This window comes from Arachis hypogaea, chromosome 17, assembly GCF_003086295.3.
Source record: "Arachis hypogaea cultivar Tifrunner chromosome 17, arahy.Tifrunner.gnm2.J5K5, whole genome shotgun sequence".
Lineage (NCBI taxonomy): Eukaryota > Viridiplantae > Streptophyta > Magnoliopsida > Fabales > Fabaceae > Arachis > Arachis hypogaea.
Genome location: NC_092052.1, coordinates 76,715,281 through 76,723,035, shown reverse-complemented (window position 1 = coordinate 76,723,035; position 7,755 = coordinate 76,715,281).

Here is a 7,755-nt window from a genome sequence, read left to right as displayed (position 1 = left end):
CCGAAGGAGCCTGCCGTAGATAGCCATTACGGCTCGCCTTTGTCCATCCCGGGACAGCGTCATTTAAAGAACGATGGTCGGCACGACGTAAAAAAAACCTTAGGAGCCTGCCGTAGATGAGGCCACTACGGCTCGCCTTTAGGTGTCCATCCCGGGATATCGTCATTTAAAGAACGACGGTCGGCACGACGTAAAAAAACGGAGGAGCCTGCCGAAGATGAGGCCATTACGGCTCCCCTTTAAGTGTCCTCCTCAAGATAGCGTCATTTAAAGAACGAGGGTCAGCACGACGTAAAACAAACGAAAAAAAACCGGAGGAGCCTGCTGAAGATGAGGCCATTACGGCTCGCCTCTAGGCGTCCTCCTCGGGATAGCGTCATTTAATGAACGAGGGTCAACACGTCGTAAAAAAAAATCGGAAAAAAACCGTAGGAGATTGCCGAAGACGTGGCCATTACGACTAGCGTTTAGGTGTCCTCGGGATAGCGTCATTTAAAGAACGAGGGTCAGTACGATGTAAAAAAAAACTAGAGAGCCTGCGAAGATGAGGCAATTACGGCTCGCCTTTAGGTGTCCTCCTCGGATAGCGTTATTTAAAGAGCGAGGGTCAGCACGTAGTAAAAAGAAAACAGAGAAGCCTGCCGTAGATGAGGCCATTATGGCTCGCCTTTAGGTGTCCTCCTCAGGATAGCGTCATTAAAGAATTAGGGTCAGCACGTAGTGAAAAAACCAGAAGAAAACCGGAGGAGCTGCCAAAGATGAGGCCATTACGTCTCACGTTTAGGTGTCCTCCTCGAGATAGCGTCATTTCAAGAACGAGGGTCAGCACGACATAAAAAAAACGAAAAAAAAACCGGAGGAGCCTGCTGAAGATGAGTCCTTTACGGCTCGCTCTAGGCGTCCTCCTCGGATAGCGTCATTAAAGAACGAGGGTCAACACGTCGTAAAAAAAATCGGAAAAAAACGTAGGAGATTGCCGAAGACGTGGCCATTAGGGCTAGCGTTTAGGTGTCCTCGGGATAACGTCATTTAAAGAACGAGGGTCAGCACGATGTAAAAAAAAAACTAGAGGAGCCTGCCGAAGATGAGGCCATTACGGCTCTCCTTTAGGTGTCCTCCTAGGGATAGTCTCATTTAAATAATGAGGGGCAGCACGACGTAAAAAAAATAGGAAGAGCCTGCTGAATATGAGGCCATTACGGCTCGCCTTTAGGTGTCCTCCTGGATAGCGTCATTTAAAGAACGAGGGTCAGCACGTCGTAAAAAAAATTGAAATGAAACCGTAGGAGCCTGCCGAAGATGTGGCCATTACGGCTAGCCTTTATGTGTCCTCGGGATAGCGTCATTTAAAGAACGAGGGTCAGCACAACGTAAAATAAATCGGAAAAAAATCGGAGGAGCCTACCGAAGATGAGGGCATTACGGCTCGCCTTTAGGTGTCCTCCTTGGGATAGCGTCAATTAAAGGACGAGGGTCAGCAGAACGTAAAAAAAACCAACAAAAAAAACCCGAAAGAGCCTGCCGAAGATGAGGCCATTACAGCTCGCCTTTAGGTGTCCATCCCGGGACAGCGTCATTTAAAGAACGATGGTCGGCACGGCGTAAAAAAAAACCGAAGGAGCCTGCCGTAGATGAGGCCATTACGGCTCGCCTTTAGGTGTCCATCCCGGGACATCGTCATTTAAAAAACGACGGTCGGCACGACGTAAAAAAAACGGAGGAGCCTGCCGAAGATGAGGCCATTACGGCTCCCTTTAAGTGTCCTCCTCAAGATAGCGTCATTTAAAGAACGAGGGTCAGCACGACGTAAAAAAAACCATAAAAAAAAACCAGAGGAGCCTGCCGAAGATGAGGCCATTACGGCTCGCCTTTAGGGGTCCTCCTCGGGATTGCGTCATTTAAAGAACGAGGGTCAGCATGATGTAAAAAAAAGGGAAAAAAACCGGAGGAGCCTGCCGAAAATGAGGCCATTACGGCTCGCCTTTAGGTTTCCTCCTCGGGATAGCGTTATTTAAAGAGCGAGGGTCAGCACGTAGTAAAAAAAAACCAGAGAAGCCTGCCGTAGATGAGGCCATTACGGCTCGCCTTTAGGTGTCCTCTTCGGGATAGCGTCAATTAAAGGACGAGGGTCAGCAGAACGTAAAAAAAACCAACAAAAAAAACCCGGAGGAGCCTGTCGAAGATGAGGCCATTACAGCTCCCCTTTAGGTGTCCATCCCGGGACAGCGTCATTTAAAGAACGATGGTCGGCACGACGTAAAAAAAAACCGGAGGAGCCTGCCGTAGATGAGGCCATAAGGCTCGCCTTTAGGTGTCCATCCCGGGACATCGTCATTTAAAGAACGACGGTCGGCACGACGTAAAAAAAACGGATGAGCCTGCCGAAGATGAGGCCATTACGGCTCCCCTTTAAGTGTCCTCCTCAAGATAGCGTCATTTAAAGAATGAGGGTCAGCACGACGTAAAACAAACGGAAAAAAAAAACCGGAGGAGCCTACTGAAGATGATGCCATTACGGCTCGCCTCTAGGCGTCCTCCTCGAGATAGCGTCATTTAAAGAACGATGGTCAACACGTCGTAAAAAAAAATCGGAAAAAAACCGTAGGAGATTGTCGAAGACGTGGCCATTACGACTAGCGTTTAGGTGTCCTCAAGATAGCGTCATTTAAAGAACGAGGGTCAGCACGATGTAAAAAAAAACTAGAGGAGCCTGCCGAAGATGATGCCATTACGGCTTTCCTTTAGGTGTCCTCCTTGGGATAGTCTCATTAAAGAACGGGAGGCAGCACGACGTAAAAAAAATAGGAGGTGCCTACTGAATATGAGGCCATTACGGCTCGCCTTTAGGTGCCCTCCTCGGAATAGCGTCAATTAAAGGACGAGGGTCAGCAGAACGTAAAAAAAAACCAACAAAAAAAACCCGGAGGAGCCTGCCGAAGATGAGGCCATTACAGCTCGCCTTTAGGTGTCCATCCCGGGACAGCGTCATTTAAAGAACGATGGTCGGCCCGACGTAAAAAAAAACCGGAGGAGCCTGCCGTAGATGAGGCCATTACGGCTCGCCTTTAGGTGTCCATCCCGGGACATCGTCATTTAAAGAACGACGGTCAGCACGACGTAAAAAAAACGGAGGAGCCTGCCGAAGATGAGGCCATTACGGCTCCCCTTTAAGTGTCCTCCTCAAGATAGCGTCATTTAAAGAACGAGAGTCAGCACGATGTAAAAAAAAACCAGAGGAGCCTGCCGAAGATGAAGCCATTACGGCTCGCTTTTAGGGGTCCTCCTCGGGATAGCGTCATTTAAAGAACGAGGGTCAGCATGATTTAAAAAAAAGGGAAAAAAACCAGAGGAGCCTGCCGAAAATGAGGCCATTACGGCTCGCCTATAGGTGTCCTCCTCGGGATAGCGTTATTTAAAGAGCGAGGGTCAGCACGTAGTAAAAAAAAACCAGAGAAGCCTGCCGTAGATGAGGCCATTACGGCTCGCCTTTAGGTGTCCTCCTCGGATAACGTCAATTAAAGGACGAGGGTCAGCAGAACGTAAAAAAAACCAACAAAAAAAACCCGGAGGAGCCTGCCGAAGATGAGGCCATTACAGCTCGCCTTTAGGTGTCCATCCCGGGACAGCGTCATTTAAAGAACGATGGTCGGCCCGACGTAAAAAAAAACCGGAGGAGCCTGCCATAGATGAGGCCATTATGGCTCGCCTTTAGGTGTCCATCCCGGGACATCGTCATTTAAAGAACGACGGTCGGCACGACGTAAAAAAAACGGAGGAGCCTGCCGAAGATGAGGCCATTACGGCTCCCCTTTAAGTGTCCTCCTCAAGATAGCGTCATTTAAAGAACGAGAGTCAGCACGATGTAAAAAAAAACCATAAAAAAAACCAGAGGAGCCTGCCGAAGATGAAGCCATTACGGCTCGCTTTTAGGGGTCTTCCTCGGGATAGCGTCATTTAAAGAACGAGGGTCAGCATGATTTAAAAAAAAGGGAAAAAAACCATAGGAGCCTGCCGAAAATGAGGCCATTACGGCTCGCCTATAGGTGTCCTCCTCGGATAGCGTTATTTAAAGAGCGAGGGTCAGCATGTAGTAAAAAAAAACCAGAGAAGCCTGCCGTAGATGAGGCCATTACGGCTCGCCTTTAGGTGTCCTCCTCGGGATAACGTCAATTAAAGGACGAGGGTCAGCAGAACGTAAAAAAAACCAACAAAAAAAACCCGGAGGAGCCTGCCGAAGATGAGGCCATTACAGCTCGCCTTTAGGTGTCCATCCCGGGACAGCGTCATTTAAAGAACGATGGTCGGCACGACGTAAAAAAAAACCGGAGGAGCCTGCCGTAGATGAGGCCATAAGGCTCGCCTTTAGGTGTCCATCCCGGGACATCGTCATTTAAAGAACGACGGTCGGCACGACGTAAAAAAAACGGAGGAGCCTGCCGAAGATGAGGCCATTACGGCTCCCCTTTAAGTGTCCTCCTCAAGATAGCGTCATTTAAAGAATGAGGGTCAGCACGACGTAAAACAAACGAAAAAAAAAATGGAGGAGCCTGCTGAAGATGAGGCCATTACGGCTCGCCTCTAGGCGTCCTCCTCGGGATAGCGTCATTTAAAGAACGAGGTCAACACGTCGTAAAAAAAATCGGAAAAAAACCGTAGGAGATTGCCGAAGACGTGGCCATTACGACTAGCGTTTAGGTGTCCTCAGGATAGCGTCATTTAAAGAACGAGGGTCAGCACGATGTAAAAAAAACTAGAGGAGCCTGCCGAAGATGATGCCATTACGGCTCTCCTTTAGGTGTCCTCCTTGGGATAGTCTCATTTAAAGAACGAGAGGCAGCACGACGTAAAAAAAATAGGAGGTGCCTACTGAATATGAGGCCATTACGGCTCGCCTTTAGGTGTTCTCCTCGGGATAGCGTCATTTAAAGAACGAGGGTCAGCACAACGTTAAAAAAAGCCGGAAAAAAAACCGGAGGAGCCTGCCGAAGATGAGGCCATTACGGCTCGCCTTTAGGTGTCCTCCTCGGAATAGCGTCAATTAAAGGACGAGGGTCAGCAGAACGTAAAAAAAAACCAACAAAAAAACACGGAGGAGCCTGCCGAAGATGAGGCCATTTCAGCTCGCCTTTAGGTGTCCATCCCGGGACAGCGTCATTTAAAGAACGATGGTCGGCACGACGTAAAAAAAAGGGAAAAAAACTGGAGGAGTCTGCTGAAGATGAGTCCATTACGGCTCGCCTCTAGGCGTCCTCCTCGGGAGAGCGTCATTTAAAGAACGAGGGTCAACACGTCGTAAAAAAAATCGGAAAAAAACCGTAGGAGATTGCCGAAGACGTGGCCATTACGGCTAGCGTTTAGGTGTCCTCGGGATAGCGTCATTTAAAGAATGAGGGTCAGCACGATGTAAAAAAAAACTAGAGGAGCCTGGCGAAGATGAGGCCATTACGGCTCTCCTTTAGGTGTCCTCCATGGGATAGTCTCATTTAAAGAACGAGGGGCAGCACGACGTAAAAAAAAATAGGAGGAGCCTGCTGAATATGAGGCCATTACGGCTCGCCTTTAGGTGTCCTCCTCGGGATAGCGTCATTTAAAGAACGAGGGTCAACACGTCGTAAAAAAAATTGAAATGAAACCGTAGGAGCCTGCCGAAGATGTGGCCATTACGGCTAGCCTTTATGTGTCCTCGGGATAGCGTCATTTAAAGAACGAGGGTCAGCACGACGTAAAAAAAATTCGGAAAAAAACCGGAGGAGCCTGCCGAAGATGAGGCCATTACGGCTCGCCTTTAGGTGTCCTCCTCGGGATAGCGTCAATTAAAGGACGAGGGTCAGCAGAACGTAAAAAAACCCAACAAAAAAAACCCGGAAGAGCCTGCCGAAGATGAGGCCATTACGGCTCGCCTTTAGGTGTCCATCCCGGGACATCGTCATTTAAAGAACGACGGTCGGCACAACGTAAAAAAAATGGAGGAGGCTGCCGAAGATGAGGCCATTACGGCTCCCTTTTAAGTGTCCTCCTCAAGATAGCGTAATTTAAAGAACGAGGGTCAGCACGACGTTAAAAAAACAATAAAAAAAAAACCGGAGGAGCCTGCCGAAGATGAGGCCATTACGGCTCGCCTTTACGGGTCCTCCTCAGGATAGCGTCATTTAAAGAACGAGGGTCAGCACGTCGTAAAAAAAATTGAAATGAAACCGTAGGAGCCTGCCGAAGATGTGGCCATTACGGCTAGCCTTTATGTGTCCTCAGGATAGCGTCATTTAAAGAACGAGGGTCAGCACAACGTAAAAAAAAACCGGAAAAAAACCGGAGGAGCCTGCCGAAGATGAGGCCATTACGGCTCACCTTTAGATGTCCTCCTCGGGATAGCGTCAATTAAAGGACGAGGGTCAGCAGAACGTAAAAAGAAAACCAACAAAAAAATCCCGGAGGAGCCTGCCGAAGATGAGGCAATTACAGCTCACCTTTAGGTGTCCATCCCGGGACAGCGTCATTTAAAGAATGATGGTCGGCACGACGTAAAAAAAAACCGGAGGAGCCTGCCGAGGATGAGGCCATTACGACTCCCCTTTAGGTGTCCTCCTCAAGATAGCATCATTTAAAGAACGAGGGTCAGCACGACGTAAAAAAAATCATAAAAAAAACCAGAGGAGCCTACCGAAGATGAGGCCATTACGGCTCGCCTTTAGGGGTCCTCCTCGGGATAGTGTCATTTAAAGAACGAGGGTCAGCATGACGTAAAAAAAAGGGAAAAAAACCGGAGGAGCCTGCCGAAAATGAGGCCATTTCGGCTCGCCTTTAGGTGTCCTCCTCGGGATAGCCTTATTTAAAGAGCGAGGGTCAGCACGTAGTAAAAAAAAAAACAAAAGAAGCCTGCCGTAGATGAGGCCATTACGGCTGGCCTTTAGGTGTCCTCCTCAGGATAGCGTCATTTAAAGAATTTGGGTCAGCACTGAGTGAAAAAAACCAGAAGAAAACCGGAGGAGCCTGCCGAAGATGAGGCCATTACGGCTCCCGTTTAGGTGTCCTCCTCGAGATAGCGTCTTTTAAATAACGAGGGTCAGCCCGACGTAAAAAAAACGAAAAAAAACTGGAGGAGCCTGCTGAAGATGAGTCCATTACGGCTCGCCTCTAGGCGTCCTCCTCGGGATAGCGTCATTTAAAGAACGAGGGTCAACACGTCGTAAAAAAAATCGGAAAAAAACCTTAGGAGATTGCCGAAGACGTGGCCATTACGGCTAGCGTTTAGGTGTCCTCGGGATAGCGTCATTTAAAGAACGAGGGTCAGCACGATGTAAAAAAAAAACTAGAGGAGCCTGCCAAAGATGAGGTGATGAGATATTTTGATGAGAAACGAATTTCTACCAAAACACCCAAAACTAACCGGCAAGTGTACCGGGTCGTATCAAGTAATAAAAACTCACGGAAGTGAGGTCGATCCCACAGGGATTGAAGGATTGAGCAATTTTAGTTTAGTGGTTGATTTAGTCAAGCGAATCAAGTGTTGGTTGGGTGATTTGTGATTTGCAGAATGTAAATTGCATGAAATTAAAGAGAGCGGGAAAGTAAATTGCTGAAACTTAAAGGACAAGAAATTAAATGACAGAAACTTAAAGTGCAAGAAATGTAAATTGCAGAATCTTAAAGTGCAAGAAATGTAAATTGCTTGAAAAGTAAAGGGGATTGGGATGAGGATTTGCAGAATTTAAACAAGGGAAAACTAAATTGCATCAAACAGAAGAGGAAAAGGGAGTT